The sequence below is a fragment of the Rutidosis leptorrhynchoides genome, chromosome 4 (assembly GCF_046630445.1).
Source record: "Rutidosis leptorrhynchoides isolate AG116_Rl617_1_P2 chromosome 4, CSIRO_AGI_Rlap_v1, whole genome shotgun sequence".
NCBI lineage: Eukaryota > Viridiplantae > Streptophyta > Magnoliopsida > Asterales > Asteraceae > Rutidosis > Rutidosis leptorrhynchoides.
This window is the reverse complement of record NC_092336.1, coordinates 269,493,956-269,514,457: the sequence shown is the minus strand read 5'-3', so window position 1 is coordinate 269,514,457 and position 20,502 is coordinate 269,493,956.

Sequence of the window (20,502 nt, the reverse complement as noted above, 5' to 3'; positions counted from 1 at the left end):
TACCGCACTCGAAGCGAAGGAGTTCCAAAATGTGGTGTCAGGTACCTTTATTGTAAACTCTTTACCTGCGCATGTTTTGTTTGATTCCGGTGCTACGCGGTCGTTTGTATCATATTCTTTTTGTAAGCATTTTAATATGACCCCAAGTATGTTAGAACACCCATTAGAGGTTGAAATAGCGGATAATAAGACCGTGATGGTGTATAGTATCATTAAGGGGTGTGAAATTATTTTGGATGATGAAAAGTTTGTCATTGATTTAATACCCATGCAAATGGGGGAATTTCAAGTAATTGTGGGCATGGATTGGCTAGATGACAATGAGGGGATAATTTTGTGTCGTAAGAAAATAGTGTTAGTTCAATCACCAAGTGGAAAAGTTATATGGATTTATGGGGAACGAGCTAGGCGTGTAATTCCTATATGCACATATGCTAAGGCTAAAAGATTTTTGTCTCATGGGTGTTGTGCGTTTTTGGCACATGTTGTTGATGATTCGAAAAAGGTTGTTGAATTAGATGATGTACCAATAGTTAACGAGTTTCCGGATGTGTTTCCAAGTGAATTGCCCGGTGTACCTCCCGAGCGAGAGGTAGAGTTTAGAATAGATTTGATACCCGGGGCCACGCCAATTGCCAAAGCTCCCTATCGATTAGCCCCGTCGGAAATGAGAGAAATGATGACTCAATTACAAGATTTGATAGATAAAGGTTTTATACGTCCTAGTAGTTCACCTTGGGGAGCTCCGGTTTTATTTGTGAAAAAGAAGGATGGAACTATGAGAATGTGTATTGATTATCGAGAATTGAATAAAGTCACTATTAAGAACAAGTACCCGTTGCCAAGGATAGACGATTTGTTTGATCAACTACAAGGTGCTAGTTTCTTTTCAAAGATAGATTTAAGGTCGGGTTACCATCAATTGAAGGTGAGGGAAGAAGATGTCCCTAAAACGGCTTTTCGAACAAGGTATGGTCATTATGAGTTTGTGGTTATGCCGTTTGGATTAACAAATGCTCCGGCCGCGTTTATGGATTTGATGAATAGAGTTTGTCGACCGATGCTTGATAGGTTTGTAATTGTGTTCATTGATGACATTTTGGTATATTCTAAGAGTGAAGAGGAACATACGGTACATTTAAGACAAGTATTAGAGACTTTAAGAAGAGAAAGATTGTTTGCTAAGTTCTCTAAGTGCGAGTTTTGGCTTCGTGAAGTTCAATTTTTGGGCCATGTCATTAACAAGAAGGGTATTTGTGTTGATCCGGTGAAGATAGAGGCAATTATGAGATGGGAACCACCTACGAATCCTACCGAGGTTAGGAGTTTTCTAGGTTTAGCGGGGTATTATCGGCGATTTATACAAGATTTTTCTAGAATAGCTACCCCACTCACCAAGTTGACTCGTAAAAGTGTGCCATGGAGATGGGAAGAAAAGCAAGAACAAGCGTTTCAACTCCTTAAGGAGAAGCTCGTTCAAGCTCCCATATTGGTTTTACAGGAAGGGAATGAGAACATGACGGTTTATTGTGATGCTTCTAAGAAAGGCTTAGGGTGTGTATTGATGCAAAATGGGAAGGTCATAGCTTATGCTTCCCGACAATTGAAGGAACACGAGAAACGCTATCCTATGCATGATTTAGAATTGACGGCCGTGGTTTTTGCTCTAAAGATTTGGCGTCATTATCTTTATGGTGTTAAGTTTTCCATTTATACCGATCATAAGAACTTAAAGTATTTGTTTGATCAAAGGGATTTGAACGATAGGCAAAGGAGAGGTCTCGATTTGGTGAAAGATTATGATTGTGAGATCTTATATCACCCCGGAAAAGCGAATGTAGTAGCGGATGCTCTTAGTAGGAAGTCAAGTCATCAACCGATTAAGATAACAAGCTTGGCTATGGTAATATCACCTCAAATATTTGATGATATTCGTGTTGCACAAGGTGAAGCATTATCGCCCGAAAACGTGAGAAAAGAAAGAATCAAGGGGCAAGTTGTCGATTTTGTGGTAGATTCTCGTGGTTTAAGGCTTAGATATGGGAGAATTTGGGTACCTTTACAAAGTGATGTTAGAAGTGAGCTCCTTGACTTAGCTCACAAGTCTAAGTATTCGATTCACCCCGGTGCTACGAAAATGTATAGAGATTTAAGGAAAGACTATTGGTGGCCGGGAATGAAGAGGGATATAGTTAAGTATGTGCACAAGTGTCTTACTTGTCTTCAAGTGAAAGCCGATCATCAATTGCCCTACGGTAAAATGCAACCTTTAGAGGTACCGGTGTGGAAATGGGAGCATATTACGATGGATTTAGTGACTAAGTTGCCTAAGACCCCTAGACAATGAAATGTCCCGTTCTTATTGATTAAAAACGTTCCATATTAATTGATTTCGTTGCGAGGTTTTGACCTCTATATGAGACGTTTTTCAAAGACTGCATTCATTTTTAAACAAACCATAACCTTTATTTCATCAATAAAGGTTTAAAAAACTTTACGTAGATTATCAAATAATGATAATCTAAAATATCCTGTTTACACACGACCATTACATAATGGTTTACAATACAAATATGTTACAACAAAATAAGTTTCTTGAATGCAGTTTTTACACAATATCATACAAGCATGGACTCCAAATCTTGTCCTTATTTAAGTATGCGACAGCGGAAGCTCTTAATAATCACCTGAGAATAAACATGCTTAAAACGTCAACAAAAATGTTGGTGAGTTATAGGTTTAACCTATATATATCAAATCGTAACAATAGACCACAAGATTTCATATTTCAATACACATCCCATACATAGAGATAAAAATCATTCATATGGTGAACACCTGGTAACCGACAATAACAAGATGCATATATAAGAATATCCCCATCATTCCGGGACACCCTTCGGATATGATATAAATTTCGAAGTACTAAAGCATCCGGTACTTTGGATGGGGTTTGTTAGGCCCAATAGATCTATCTTTAGGATTCGCGTCAATTAGGGTGTCTGTTCCCTAATTCTTAGATTACCAGACTTAATAAAAAGGGGCATATTCGATTTCGATAATTCAACCATAGAATGTAGTTTCACGTACTTGTGTCTATTTTGTAAATCATTTATAAAACCTGCATGTATTCTCATCCCAAAAATATTAGATTTTAAAAGTGGGACTATAACTCACTTTCACAGATTTTTACTTCGTCGGGAAGTAAGACTTGGCCACTGGTTGATTCACGAACCTATAACAATATATACATATATATCAAAGTATGTTCAAAATATATTTACAACACTTTTAATATATTTTGATGTTTTAAGTTTATTAAGTCAGCTGTCCTCGTTAGTAACCTATAACTAGTTGTCCACAGTTAGATGTACAGAAATAAATCGATAAATATTATCTTGAATCAATCCACGACCCAGTGTATACGTATCTCAGTATTGATCACAACTCAAACTATATATATTTTGGAATCAACCTCAACCCTGTATAGCTAACTCCAACATTCACATATAGAGTGTCTATGGTTGTTCCGAAATATATATAGATGTGTCGACATGATAGGTCGAAACATTGTATACGTGTCTATGGTATCTCAAGATTACATAATATATAATACAAGTTGATTAAGTTATGGTTGGAATAGATTTGTTACCAATTTTCACGTAGCTAAAATGAGAAAAATTATCCAATCTTGTTTTACCCATAACTTCTTCATTTTAAATCCGTTTTGAGTGAATCAAATTGCTATGGTTTCATATTGAACTCTATTTTATGAATCTAAACAAAAAAAGTATAGGTTTCTAGTCGGAAAAATAAGTTACAAGTCGTTTTTGTAAAGGTAGTCATTTCAGTCGAAAGAACGACGTCTAGATGACCATTTTAGAAAACATACTTCCACTTTGAGTTTAACCATAATTTTTGGATATAGTTTCATGTTCATAATAAAAATCATTTTCTCAGAATAACAACTTTTAAATCAAATTTTATCATAGTTTTTAATTAACTAACCCAAAACAGCCCGCGATGTTACTACGACGGCGTAAATCTGGTTTTAAGGTGTTTTTCGTGTTTCCAGGTTTTAAATCATTAAGTTAGCATATCATATAGATATAGAACATGTGTTTAGTTGATTTTAAAAGTCAAGTTAGAAGGATTAACTTTTGTTTGCGAACAAGTTTAGAATTAACTAAACTATGTTCTAGTGATTACAAGTTTAAACCTTCGAATAAGATAGCTTTATATGTATGAATCGAATGATGTTATGAACATCATTACTACCTTAAGTTCCTTGGATGAACCTACTGGAAAAGAGAAAAATGGATCTAGCTTCAATGGATCCTTGGATGGCTCAAAGTTCTTGAAGCAAAATCATGACACGAAAACAAGTTCAAGTAAGATCATCACTAGAAATAAGATTGTTATAGTTATAGAAATTGAACCAAAGTTTGAATATGATTATTACCTTGTATTAGAATGATAACCTACTGTAAGAAACAAAGATTTCTTGAGGTTGGATGATCACCTTACAAGATTGGAAGTGAGCTAGCAAACTTGAAAGTATTCTTGATTTTATGAAACTAGAACTTTTGGAATTTATGAAGAACACTTAGAACTTGAAGATAGAACTTGAGAGAGATCAATTAGATGAAGAAAATTGAAGAATGAAAGTGTTTGTAGGTGTTTTTGGTCGTTGGTGTATGGATTAGATATAAAGGATATGTAATTTTGTTTTCATGTAAATAAGTCATGAATGATTACTCATATTTTTGTAATTTTATGAGATATTTCATGCTAGTTGCCAAATGATGGTTCCCACATGTGTTAGGTGACTCACATGGGCTGCTAAGAGCTGATCATTGGAGTGTATATACCAATAGTACATACATCTAAAAGCTGTGTATTGTACGAGTACGAATACGGGTGCATACGAGTAGAATTGTTGATGAAACTGAACGAGAATGTAATTGTAAGCATTTTTGTTAAGTAGAAGTATTTTGATAAGTGTATTGAAGTCTTTCAAAAGTGTATAAATACATATTAAAACACTACATGTATATACATTTTAACTGAGTCGTTAAGTCATCGTTAGTCGTTACATGTAAGTGTTGTTTTGAAACCTTTAGGTTAACGATCTTGTTAAATGTTGTTAACCCAATGTTTATAATAACAAAAGAGATTTTAAATTATTATATTATCATGATATTATGATGTACGAATATCTCTTAATATGATATATATACATTAAATGTCGTTACAACGATAAACGTTACATATATGTCTCGTTTCAAAATCATTAAGTTAGTAGTCTTGTTTTTACATATGTAGTTCATTGTTAATATAATTAATGATATGTTTACTTATCATAATATCATGTTAACTATATATATAACCATATATATGTCATCATATAGTTTTTTACAAGTTTTAACGTTCGCGAATCACCGGTCAACTTGGGTGGTCAATTGTCTATATGAAACCTATTTCAATTAATCAAGTCTTAACAAGTTTGATTGCTTAACATGTTGGAAACATTTAATCATGTAAACATCAATCTCAATTAATATATATAAACATGGAAAAGTCCGGGTCACTACAGTACCTACCCGTTAAATAAATTTCGTCCCGAAATTTTAAGCTGTTGAAGGTGTTGACGAATCTTCTGGAAATAGATGCGGGTATTTCTTCTTCATCTGATCTTCACGCTCCCAGGTGAACTCGGGTCCTCTACGAGCATTCCATCGAACCTTAACAATTGGTATCTTGTTTTGCTTAAGTCTTTTAACCTCACGATCCATTATTTCGACGGGTTCTTCGATGAATTGGAGTTTTTCGTTGATTTGGATTTCATCTAACGGAATAGTGAGATCTTCTTTAGCAAAACATTTCTTCAAATTAGAGACGTGGAAAGTGTTATGTACAGCTGCGAGTTGTTGAGGTAACTCAAGTCGGTAAGCTACTGGTCCGACACGATCAATAATCTTGAATGGTCCAATATACCTTGGATTTAATTTCCCTCGTTTACCAAATCGAACAACGCCTTTCCAAGGTGAAACTTTAAGCATGACCATCTCTCCAATTTCAAATTCTATATCTTTTCTTTTAATGTCAGCGTAGCTCTTTTGTCGACTTTGGGCGGTTTTCAACCGTTGTTGAATTTGGATGATCTTCTCGGTAGTTTCTTGTATAATCTCCGGACCCGTAATCTGTCTATCCCCCACCTCACTCCAACAAATCGGAGACCTGCACTTTCTACCATAAAGTGCTTCAAACGGCGCCATCTCAATGCTTGAATGGTAGCTGTTGTTGTAGAAAAATTCTGCTAACGGTAGATGTCGATCCCAACTGTTTCCGAAATCAATAACACATGCTCGTAGCATGTCTTCAAGCGTTTGTATCATCCTTTCGCTCTGCCCATCAGTTTGTGGATGATAGGCAGTACTCATGTCTAGAGGAGTTCCTAATGCTTGCTGTAATGTCTGCCAGAATCTTGAAATAAATCTGCCATCCCTATCAGAGATAATAGAGATTGGTATTCCATGTCTGGAGACGACTTCCTTCAAATACAGTCGTGCTAACTTCTCCATCTTGTCATCTTCTCTTATTGGTAGGAAGTGTGCTGATTTGGTGAGACGATCAACTATTACCCAAATAGTATCAAAACCACTTGCAGTCCTTGGCAATTTAGTGATGAAATCCATGGTAATGTTTTCCCATTTCCATTCCGGGATTTCGGGTTGTTGAAGTAGACCTGATGGTTTCTGATGCTCAGCTTTGACCTTAGAACACGTCAAACATTCTCCTACGTATTTAGCAACATCGGCTTTCATACCCGGCCACCAAAAATGTTTCTTGAGATCCTTGTACATCTTCCCCGTTCCAGGATGTATTGAGTATCTGGTTTTATGAGCTTCTCTAAGTACCATTTCTCTCATATCTCCAAATTTTGGTACCCAAATCCTTTCAGCCCTATACCGGGTTCCGTCTTCCCGAATATTAAGATGCTTCTCCGATCCTTTGGGTATTTCATCCTTTAAATTTCCCTCTTTTAAAACTCCTTGTTGCGCCTCCTTTATTTGAGTAGTAATGTTATTATGAATCATTATATTCATAGATTTTACTCGAATGGGTTCTCTGTCCTTCCTGCTCAAGGCATCGGCTACCACATTTGCCTTCCCCGGGTGGTAACGAATCTCAAAGTCGTAATCATTCAATAATTCAATCCACCTACGCTGCCTCATATTCAGTTGTTTCTGATTAAATATGTGTTGAAGACTTTTGTGGTCGGTATATATAATACTTTTGACCCCATATAAGTAGTGCCTCCAAGTCTTTAATGCAAAAACAACCGCGCCTAATTCCAAATCATGCGTCGTATAATTTTGTTCGTGAATCTTCAATTGTCTAGACGCATAAGCAATCACCTTCGTTCGTTGCATTAATACACAACCGAGACCTTGCTTTGATGCATCACAATAAATCACAAAATCATCATTCCCTTCAGGCAATGACAATATAGGTGCCGTAGTTAGCTTTTTCTTCAATAACTGAAACGCTTTCTCTTGTTCATCATTCCATTCAAATTTCTTCCCTTTATGCGTTAATGCAGTCAAGGGTTTTGCTATTATGGAAAAGTCTTGGATGAACCTTCTGTAGTAACCAGCTAGTCCTAAAAACTGGCGTATGTGTTTCGGAGTTTTCGGGGTTTCCCACTTTTCAACAGTTTCTATCTTTGCCGGATCCACCTTAATACCTTCTTTGTTCACTATGTGACCGAGGAATTGAACTTCTTCCAACCAAAATGCACACTTTGAAAACTTAGCGTACAATTTTTCCTTCCTCAATACTTCTAACACCTTTCTCAAATGTTCACCGTGTTCTTGGTCATTCTTTGAGTAAATAAGTATGTCATCAATGAAAACAATGACAAACTTGTCAAGGTATGGTCCACACACTCGGTTCATAAGGTCCATGAACACAGCTGTTGCATTAGTTAAACCAAACGGCATGACCATAAACTCGTAATGACCGTAACGTGTTCTGAAAGCAGTCTTTGGAATATCATCTTCTTTCACCCGCATTTGATGATACCCGGAACGTAAGTCAATCTTTGAATAAACAGACGAGCCTTGTAGTTGATCAAATAAGTCGTCGATTCTCGGTAGTGGGTAGCGGTTCTTGATGGTAAGTTTGTTCAACTCTCGGTAGTCGATACACAACCTGAATGTACCATCTTTCTTCTTGACAAACAAAACAGGAGCTCCCCACGGTGATGTGCTTGGTCGAATGAAACCACGCTCTAAAAGTTCTTGTAATTGACTTTGCAGTTCTTTCATCTCGCTGGGTGCGAGTCTGTAAGGAGCACGAGCTATTGGTGCAGCTCCTGGTACAAGATCTATTTGAAATTCAACGGATCGATGTGGGGGTAATCCCGGTAATTCTTTCGGAAATACATCAGGAAATTCTTTTGCGACGGGAACATCATTGATGCTCTTTTCTTCAGTTTGTACTTTCTCGACGTGTGCTAGAACAGCATAGCAACCTTTTCTTATTAGTTTGTGTGCCTTCAAATTACTAATAAGATGTAGCTTAGTGTTGCCCTTTTCTCCGTACACCATTAACGGTTTTCCTTTTTCTCGTATAATGCGAATTGCATTTTTGTAACAAACGATCTCCGCTTTCACTTCTTTCAACCAGTCCATACCGATTATCACATCAAAACTCCCTAACTCTACTGGTATCAAATCAATCTTAAATGTTTCGCTAACCAGTTTAATTTCTCGATTCCGACATATATTATCTGCTGAAATTAATTTACCATTTGCTAATTCGAGTAAAAATTTACTATCCAAAGGCGTCAATGGACAACTTAATTTAGCACAAAAATCTCTACTCATATAGCTTCTATCCGCACCCGAATCAAATAAAACGTAAGCAGATTTATTGTCAATAAGAAACGTACCCGTAACAAGCTCCGGGTCTTCCTGTGCCTCTGCCGCATTAATATTGAAAACTCTTCCACGGCCTTGTCCATTCGTGTTCTCCTGGTTCGGGCAATTTCTAATAATGTGGCCTGGTTTTCCACATTTATAACAAACTACATTGGCATAACTTGCTCCGACACTACTTGCTCCGCCATTACTCGTTCCGACACCATTTGTTCCTTTCGTTCTATTAACCCCTGGTCCGTAGACCTCACACTTCGCCGCGCTATGACCATTTCTTTTACACTTGTTGCAAAATTTGGTGCAGAACCCCGAGTGATTCTTTTCACACCTTTGGCATAGTTGCTTCTGATTGTTGTTGTTGTTGCGGTTATTATTGTTGTTGGGATGATTGTTGTAGTTGCTGTTGTTGTTGTTGTTGTTGTTGTTGTTGTTGTTGTTGGGCCGTTTGTTGTAGTTGCGATTGATGTTGCGATTGTTGGGATAATTGTTGCGATTATTGTTGTAATTGCTGTTGTTGTTGTATTGGTGATTCTTATCACCGTTTTCCTCCCACTTTCTTTTGACTTGCTTCACATTGGCCTCTTCAGCAGTCTGTTCTTTAATTCTTTCTTCAATCTGGTTCACTAGTTTGTGAGCCATTCTACATGCCTGTTGTATGGAGGCGGGCTCGTGTGAACTTATATCTTCTTGGATTCTTTCCGGTAATCCTTTCACAAACGCGTCGATCTTCTCTTCCTCATCTTCGAATGCTCCCGGACACAATAGGCACAATTCTGTGAATCGTCTTTCGTACGTGGTAATATCAAATCCTTGGGTTCGTAACCCTCTAAGTTCTGTCTTGAGCTTATTGACCTCGGTTCTGGGACGGTACTTCTCGTTCATCAAGTGCTTGAATGCTGACCACGGTAGTGCGTACGCATCATCTTGTCCCACTTGCTCTAGATAGGTATTCCACCATGTTAACGCAGAACCTGTGAAGGTATGCGTAGCGTACTTCACTTTGTCCTCTTCAGTACACTTACTTATGGCAAACACCGATTCAACCTTCTCGGTCCACCGTTTCAATCCGATCGGTCCTTCGGTTCCATCAAATTCCAAAGGTTTGCAGGCAGTGAATTCTTTGTAGGTGCATCCTACACGATTTCCTGTACTGCTAGATCCAAGGTTATTGTTGGTATGTAGCGCAGCCTGTACTGCGGCTATGTTTGAAGCTAGAAAAGTACGGAATTCCTCTTCATTCATATTCACGGTGTGTCGAGTAGTCGGTGCCATTTCCTTCAAAATAGTTAAATGGAACAAGTTAATCATACAGAATATTAAGAGTAGTTAATAGTATTTCGTAGCATAATATGAACTCATTTATAAAAGCTTTTTCTTCATATTAGCGTTTTATAAGTTTAAATTCGGGTAGTACCTACCCGTTAAGTTCATACTTAGTAGCTAATATACAATTGAACTACTACAATTCTATATGAAAAACTGATTATAATAATATTTCGCGTTCAAACTTTTATACAATATTTTACAAACTTACAATACCGCTTATTTTACATAAAGCATGAAATATAGCACACAATAACTTTGATACAAGATAGTTGTGAAGACAATTCTAGCTAGTACACAAGTCGTTCAGCAAAGGCAATAAAGACACGTAATTCATACGTCCAGAAACAAGTCATGCATTCTGGTTTTACTAGGACTACTTCCCATCCTTGGTCTTGTGCAACATAACCGTTATGGCCGTTGATAAGACAGCGTGTTGTAACGTCATCAAAGGGACGAGGGTTACGTAATGTCCAACAGTCCCGTAATAATCTAAAAACCTCATTTCTTACCCCAATTACCGACTCCGTCACTTGTGGAAACGTTTTGTTTAATAGTTGTAGCCCGATGTTCTTGTTCTCACTTTGGTGAGAAGCGAACATTACTAATCCGTAAGCATAACATGCTTCTTTATGTTGCATGTTAGCCGCTTTTTCTAAATCACGAAGTCCAATATTCGGATATATTGAGTCAAAATAATTTCTTAACCCGTTGCGTAAAATAGCATTTGGGTTCCCCGCAATATATGCGTCAAAGTAAACACATCGTAACTTATGGGTTTCCCAATGTGATATCCCCCATCTTTCAAACGAAAGTCTCTTATAAACCAAGACATTCTTGGAACGTTCTTCGAATGTCTTACAAACTGATCTCGCCTTAAATAGTTGTGCCGAAGAATTCTGGCCGACTCTAGACAAGATTTCATCAATCATGTCTCCGGGTAGGTCTCTTAAAATATTGGGTTGTCTATCCATTTTGTGTTTTTAAACTGTAAAATAGACAAGAGTTAGATTCATAAAAAAAATACTTATTAATACAAGCAATTTTTACATATATCATAAAGCATAAGAACACTATATTCCATATATTACACCACACGAATACAACTATCTTATTCCGACTCGCTCGTTTCTCCTTCTTCGGTTTTGGTTCGTTTTGCCAAGTTTCTAGGGATATATGATGTTCCCCTAATACGAGCCGTCGTTGTCCACATTGGTTTAGAAAAACCTGGTGGTTTAGAGGTTCCCGGGTCATTGTTACAACTTAAGGACTTCGGGGGTTGACGATACATATAAAGTTCATCGGGGTTGGAATTAGATTTATCTATTTTTATGCCCTTTCCCTTATTATTTTCTTTTGCCTTTTTAAATTCAGTTGGGGTAATTTCTATAACATCATCGGAATTCTCGTCGGAATCCGATTCATCGGAGAATTGGTAATCCTCCCAATATTTTGCTTCCTTGGCGGAAACACCATTGACCATAATTAACCTTGGTCGGTTGGTTGAGGATTTTCTTTTACTTAACCGTTTTATTATTTCCCCCACCGGTTCTATTTCTTCATCCGGTTCCGATTCTTCTTCCGGTTCCGATTCTTCTTCCGGTTCCGACTCTTCTTCCGGTTCCTCTTCGGGAACTTGTGAATCAGTCCACGAATCATTCCAATTTACATTTGACTCTTCATTATTATTAGGTGAGTCAATGGGACTTGTTCTAGAGGTAGACATCTATCACATAATATCAAACGCGTTAAGAGATTAATATATCACATAATATTCACATGTTAAAAATATATAGTTTCCAACAAAATTTGTTAAGCAATCATTTTTCAAGTAAACACGGTCGAAGTCCAGACTCACTAATGCATCCTAACAAACTCGATAAGACACACTAATGAAAAATTCTGGTTCTCTAAGACCAACGCTCGGATACCAACTGAAATGTCCCGTTCTTATTGATTAAAAACGTTCCATATTAATTGATTTCGTTGCGAGGTTTTGACCTCTATATGAGACGTTTTTCAAAGACTGCATTCATTTTTAAACAAACCATAACCTTTATTTCATCAATAAAGGTTTAAAAAAACTTTACGTAGATTATCAAATAATGATAATCTAAAATATCCTGTTTACACACGACCATTACATAATGGTTTACAATACAAATATGTTACAACAAAATAAGTTTCTTGAATGCAGTTTTTACACAATATCATACAAGCATGGACTCCAAATCTTGTCCTTATTTAAGTATGCGACAGCGGAAGCTCTTAATAATCACCTGAGAATAAACATGCTTAAAACGTCAACAAAAATGTTGGTGAGTTATAGGTTTAACCTATATATATCAAATCGTAACAATAGACCACAAGATTTCATATTTCAATACACATCCCATACATAGAGATAAAAATCATTCATATGGTGAACACCTGGTAACCGACAATAACAAGATGCATATATAAGAATATCCCCATCATTCCGGGACACCCTTCGGATATGATATAAATTTCGAAGTACTAAAGCATCCGGTACTTTGGATGGGGTTTGTTAGGCCCAATAGATCTATCTTTAGGATTCGCGTCAATTAGGGTGTCTGTTCCCTAATTCTTAGATTACCAGACTTAATAAAAAGGGGCATATTCGATTTCGATAATTCAACCATAGAATGTAGTTTCACGTACTTGTGTCTATTTTGTAAATCATTTATAAAACCTGCATGTATTCTCATCCCAAAAATATTAGATTTTAAAAGTGGGACTATAACTCACTTTCACAGATTTTTACTTCGTCGGGAAGTAAGACTTGGCCACTGGTTGATTCACGAACCTATAACAATATATACATATATATCAAAGTATGTTCAAAATATATTTACAACACTTTTAATATATTTTGATGTTTTAAGTTTATTAAGTCAGCTGTCCTCGTTAGTAACCTATAACTAGTTGTCCACAGTTAGATGTACAGAAATAAATCGATAAATATTATCTTGAATCAATCCACGACCCAGTGTATACGTATCTCAGTATTGATCACAACTCAAACTATATATATTTTGGAATCAACCTCAACCCTGTATAGCTAACTCCAACATTCACATATAGAGTGTCTATGGTTGTTCCGAAATATATATAGATGTGTCGACATGATAGGTCGAAACATTGTATACGTGTCTATGGTATCTCAAGATTACATAATATATAATACAAGTTGATTAAGTTATGGTTGGAATAGATTTGTTACCAATTTTCACGTAGCTAAAATGAGAAAAATTATCCAATCTTGTTTTACCCATAACTTCTTCATTTTAAATCCGTTTTGAGTGAATCAAATTGCTATGGTTTCATATTGAACTCTATTTTATGAATCTAAACAAAAAAAGTATAGGTTTCTAGTCGGAAAAATAAGTTACAAGTCGTTTTTGTAAAGGTAGTCATTTCAGTCGAAAGAACGACGTCTAGATGACCATTTTAGAAAACATACTTCCACTTTGAGTTTAACCATAATTTTTGGATATAGTTTCATGTTCATAATAAAAATCATTTTCTCAGAATAACAACTTTTAAATCAAATTTTATCATAGTTTTTAATTAACTAACCCAAAACAGCCCGCGATGTTACTACGACGGCGTAAATCTGGTTTTAAGGTGTTTTTCGTGTTTCCAGGTTTTAAATCATTAAGTTAGCATATCATATAGATATAGAACATGTGTTTAGTTGATTTTAAAAGTCAAGTTAGAAGGATTAACTTTTGTTTGCGAACAAGTTTAGAATTAACTAAACTATGTTCTAGTGATTACAAGTTTAAACCTTCGAATAAGATAGCTTTATATGTATGAATCGAATGATGTTATGAACATCATTACTACCTTAAGTTCCTTGGATGAACCTACTGGAAAAGAGAAAAATGGATCTAGCTTCAATGGATCCTTGGATGGCTCAAAGTTCTTGAAGCAAAATCATGACACGAAAACAAGTTCAAGTAACATCATCACTTGAAATAAGATTGTTATAGTTATAGAAATTGAACCAAAGTTTGAATATGATTATTACCTTGTATTAGAATGATAACCTACTGTAAGAAACAAAGATTTCTTGAGGTTGGATGATCACCTTACAAGATTGGAAGTGAGCTAGCAAACTTGAAAGTATTCTTGATTTTATGAAACTAGAACTTTTGGAATTTATGAAGAACACTTAGAACTTGAAGATAGAACTTGAGAGAGATCAATTAGATGAAGAAAATTGAAGAATGAAAGTGTTTGTAGGTGTTTTTGGTCGTTGGTGTATGGATTAGATATAAAGGATATGTAATTTTGTTTTCATGTAAATAAGTCATGAATGATTACTCATATTTTTGTAATTTTATGAGATATTTCATGCTAGTTGCCAAATGATGGTTCCCACATGTGTTAGGTGACTCACATGGGCTTCTAAGAGCTGATCATTGGAGTGTATATACCAATAGTACATACATCTAAAAGCTGTGTATTGTACGAGTACGAATACGGGTGCATACGAGTAGAATTGTTGATGAAACTGAACGAGAATGTAATTGTAAGCATTTTTGTTAAGTAGAAGTATTTTGATAAGTGTATTGAAGTCTTTCAAAAGTGTATAAATACATATTAAAACACTACATGTATATACATTTTAACTGAGTCGTTAAGTCATCGTTAGTCGTTACATGTAAGTGTTGTTTTGAAACCTTTAGGTTAACGATCTTGTTAAATGTTGTTAACCCAATGTTTATAATAACAAAAGAGATTTTAAATTATTATATTATCATGATATTATGATGTACGAATATCTCTTAATATGATATATATACATTAAATGTCGTTACAACGATAAACGTTACATATATGTCTCGTTTCAAAATCATTAAGTTAGTAGTCTTGTTTTTACATATGTAGTTCATTGTTAATATAATTAATGATATGTTTACTTATCATAATATCATGTTAACTATATATATAACCATATATATGTCATCATATAGTTTTTTACAAGTTTTAACGTTCGCGAATCACCGGTCAACTTGGGTGGTCAATTGTCTATATGAAACCTATTTCAATTAATCAAGTCTTAACAAGTTTGATTGCTTAACATGTTGGAAACATTTAATCATGTAAACATCAATCTCAATTAATATATATAAACATGGAAAAGTCCGGGTCACTACAGACAACACGATGCAATTTGGGTTATTGTTGATAGATTGACTAAGAGTGCATTATTTTTGGCAATAAGAGAAGCTTCGTCGTCGGAAGCAATGTCAAAGTTATATATGAAAGAAGTTGTTGCAAGGCATGGAGTGCCGGTTTCTATTGTTTCGGATCGAGACACCCGATTTACATCGCGATATTGGAGAAAGTTTCAAGAGGAAATGGGTACTAAGTTACATGTAAGTACCGCGTTTCACCCGCAAACGAATGGTCAAAGTGAGCGGACTATACAAACTCTCGAGGATATGTTAACAGCATGTGTTATCGATTTTGGTGGTAGTTGGGATGCTCATTTACCATTAGTTGAATTTTCATACAACAATAGTTATCACTCTACAATTGGAATGGCACCATATGAGATGTTGTATGGAAGGAGGTGTAGAACCCCGATTTGTTGGGGCGAAGTAGGTCAACGGGAATTAGGAAGCACGGAAATAGTACAACAAACCACCGAGATGATTGACCAAATTCGTGAAAGAATAAAGGCGGCACAAGATCGACAAAAGTCTTATGTAGATAAAAGGAGAAAACCGATAGAATTTCAAGTAGGTGATAAAGTGATGCTAAAAGTTTCTCCATGGAAAGGCATCATTCGTTTTAGAAAGAGGGGAAAATTGGGTCCAAGGTTCGTGGGACCATTTGAGATAGTGGCGAAAGTTGGGAAGGTAGCCTACCGTTTGGCTCTACCCGATGAATTGAGTAATATACATGACACGTTTCACGTGTCACAATTGAGGAAATGTTTGGCGGATGAATCAACCTATGTTCCTTTGAATGAAATTGAGGTCGATAATAAGTTAAGGTATGCGGAAAAGCCGATAAAAATTATGGATCAAAAGGTTAAGCACTTGAGGAATAAGTCGGTAATATTATTGAAGGTATTATGGCAATTTAGAAAAGGTTCCGAGTGTACATGGGAACCCGAAGAATGGCTCTTGAAGTATTATCCGTCGTTGCATCAAGAATGGTTCGCGAGGACGCGAACGATCCAAGAGGGGGAGAGTTGTAACATCCCAAATATTTAAGGTATTATTTTATGTAAATTTTTTATTGCTAAGAAATTAAATGGTAAAGGTTATTTTATGTTAAATGGATAAAAGTTAAGTTTATTGGTTAAGTTAGGAAGGACTAAGGGTGAAAAGTTAAGAATAAGGACTTCTCTAACCATAGTTGTGGTGGGGAGGGTAGAAATTGCTAATAAGCCAAAGTTATTTTATATAAAAGGGATTAAAATGCTGGAAAAATAAATTATTAAGTGCAAAATACAGAAATCCTTCCTGGAGTTCTTGTGAGTGTCGACATTTGCAAAGGGAAGAGGAGGATCCATCAATTGTTAAAATTAAACTCATGCAATCTTGAATTAGTGAAATCTAAGACACCCTAATCACTTTAGCAAGCTCTAATCTTCCAATTTCACTCTCTTTGTGCACAATTAGGGTTCTTAAACTCTAAAAGTCAAGGTATGGATTTTGTGTCCAAGTATTGCTTATATGGTGTGTTTATGATGAGTTTTATGCTTAAATAGTTGCTAGTTGTTGAATTGTGCACAATTGTTTGAGTTAGAATGTAATTGTTATTGATTTTGGAAGAGGAATTATGTATAGACTTGCATGATGGATTTTTTGTTATGAATATGGTGAATTTGGTGATGTTCTAGTTAAGTTTCTAGTCATGCACACCAAGTGTTTGTTAAAATGTCTCAAAGAGATGATTATGTGTTCTAGCTAGAAATTGTGATGAAGGATGTTCATGTATGAACTTTTGTTATAGTTGTAAGTTATAGAAATTGATAATTTGATAATTTAATGGTGTTCGTAATGAAATTGGATTACTATGCACATTTGATGATTAATGAAAGGATTAAAGAAAAAGTTGCATGATAGAGCTAAAAGGGATGAGTTAGTAATGTACATGATTAAAATGTGATGTTGAATTGGTAACATTGTCATCTTAGGAAAAATGAGATTTTAAGGCTACTTGTATGCTTGTTGTGATTAGGGGGTTAAATGTGTGTGTAAGTATGAAAAGATGTAATGATTCAAGAAAGTTGTGTTTTTGATTGAGTTATGTGATTAATGGGATTAGCTCATGTATAGGTGCTAATCAAGGAAAAGAGATTTCAAGTGATCAAGGAAATTCAATTAAGCGAGGTGAGTTCATAGGGGGTAATATGGGCGGGTCAAGAGTGGCTTAGTGTTCTCGGATTGCATCCGTGCAAGAGAGAAACGACTAAGTGCACTAGTTATGTAGCTTAGATAGAACTATTGGGTTAACCTAATAGTTGTATCTATGGTTGATGTTTAGCTTAGGCAAGGTTATTACATTGCTAGTAATCTTGCCTATGGTTTGTGTTAGCTTAGACACATTAAGTGTCTATGTATGAGATGATGATAGCTTAGGCATATTTAGTATGTCTATGGTTAGCTTAGGCATGATTACTAGGTTCGGCCTAGTAAGTCATGTCTATGGTATGAATGAATTGGATCCGAATGTATGCAAGCAACCAATGGGTTGAAGGATAAGTGTTATGATTTGTGCCCAAATGTTTTGTGTTTTGTGTTTTATTACTTTCCTATAACTCACTAAGTGTAAAAACTTACCCCCATGATGTTTTATGTTTTAGGTACTAAAGTCCATCGTGAAGGTAAGGAACCCGTGTGAAGCACTTGAGGAGCATTGGCATTAGAGTAAGTGGTATTGCAAGTCCCTTATTGTAAACACGCTCCATGGTTACCGCTTATCAACGCCTAGTGTTTTGGTATGAGTCATGTTTGTTGTTGTCAAACTTGGGACCTAATGATGGTTGGATATGAAAACATGTTTTGAAGTCTAAATGTTGTTTATGGATGGTCTAAGATATTAGAAACTGAATCTTTATGTTGGTGGATGAATTATGCTGTTTTAAATGTGTTTGAGAATGATGAAATGTGCAAAAGTTGGTTTAAGTAAAATGTTGCAGGTCAGGCACCCGGACCAGTGTTATGTCGCGCCGCGGCCAAGGGCTCCGCGCCGCGGCAATGAACTAAGGTTCAAAACAGAAGTTGGGTTAAGGAGATAAAAATTTTATGTGTTGTGTCGCGCCGCGACAAGGCAGGCCGCGCCGCGGCAAATGCCTTGTCCGGCCAGTAACTTAACTTTTCAAAAAAAAAAAAAAAAAATTTTACTCGAATCAAGGCGTTAAATAATAATAATAATAATAATAATAATAATAATAATAATAATAATAATAATAAAGGTATTAGTAATACTACCTCAAAGAAGTAGTCCTTAAAAATGCCCAAGTCCGGGTTTGAACCCGCGACGTCCCGCTAACCCGATAACATCCTTAACCATAATTATTATTATCGTTAGTTCACGTATCATTAACGAATCAATCATCATCATCATGGATCATCTATCATCGTAATCGTTTCGTTCATCATTATCATCATCCCTATATAATCGTAACCGATTATCATAACTATCATCATTGTCTTAAATCGTGATATCATTATCAACATCACCACACCTTCATCATCATCAATACCATTATCATCTATCAGTATCACCATCTTAATTACGTTTATCAATATCAATATTTATTATTAATATTTACTATATCATGTATCATTTACCAAATATCATATAATCATCATAATCATCTTCAAGATCATGTTAACATCATCATCATTCATCTTAACATCATGTATTACGTATCATTCCCTTGCCATCATTTTAGTTTAACAGAAAAGAAAGAAAGGAATTAGCTGGATCACAACCCAACAGAAAAAGGGTTACGGCCCACTAGTGTACCAAGGATTATGGCCCAAGTGAAACGTATATATTATCTCGGCCCACGGTAGCTTCATAAGCCCAACTAGAAAAGAATATATATTACGGCCCAATCATGAAACCGAAGCCCAACAACAAAATTGAAATTACGGTCCAACAACATAAACGATACAGAAGCAAAAAGAACATAGGATTCGGTTTATGAATATAAAAGTAGATAGGAGTAGATCTTGCAAGTGGCTTATTAGATTTTGACCCTACAACATATAAAAGGAATAACAAGTAAAAAATAATTTGCAAATGGTTATTGCTGTTGGCCACCAGAATAAAAAGGAAGAAGAATACGCAAATTTGTAATAGATATTTGGTGAGGGTTTTTGGATTCGGTTTAAAATAGGAAAACATGCAAGCAGTAGCAGAAAATTAGGGTGGTTCGATGGTGGTGACCTACGATCAGGAATACTGAAACAGTAGGCAACAATAGATCATCGTGTGCAGTTTTGTGGACATTTGATTGATCGAGCATAAAAAAAATCGTGTATTAGTAGTTGCAGATATCAACGATGGGTTTTGGTCAGGTATAAAGTAAACGAAAGTGATGTGGTTGGGTGGATGACATGATCGAACAAGAAAACAAGGCAAAAGAAGTAGCCTATTTTGATAAAGGTGTCGATAGGGTTTCGACTTTGGTTTTATTTGACATTAAACAGACCCAACAGCAGTAGGTAGAAGGATCATACGGATATAACAACAATGAAACAGAAGTTGTATTTACAAGCGTATGATCGTGGTTGTGGGTGGTGATGAGATATACAAGAAAAAGTAAGCGTGCATTAATGGTTATGAATTGGTGAGGTGTGATTGTAAACGGAACGAGTACAAGAGATAGCAGCAACATCTCTCAACCCTGGGTTGGTTCAAAACTGCATAGAAATAGAAGAAACAGTATGGTAGCTGCAGTGGGTTTTCTTGGTTGATTCGAAGGAAAGAAGAAGAAAGAAAAAAATATAATAAACAGAAAAAATGAAGTTATCGTATGGATTTGGTGATCATAGATGGCCGTTTGAAACAAGATCATAAAGCGAAAGAAGACAGATAGATGGATATTTTAACCGGAGTACCCAACTAAATTGAGAACCGGCTTGATAAAGATGCAATATACACCGTATCCTTGAGTTACAATACGTATGGTTGTTTGTGTACGAACAGATAGAAGTGGTAGCAATGAGCAAGG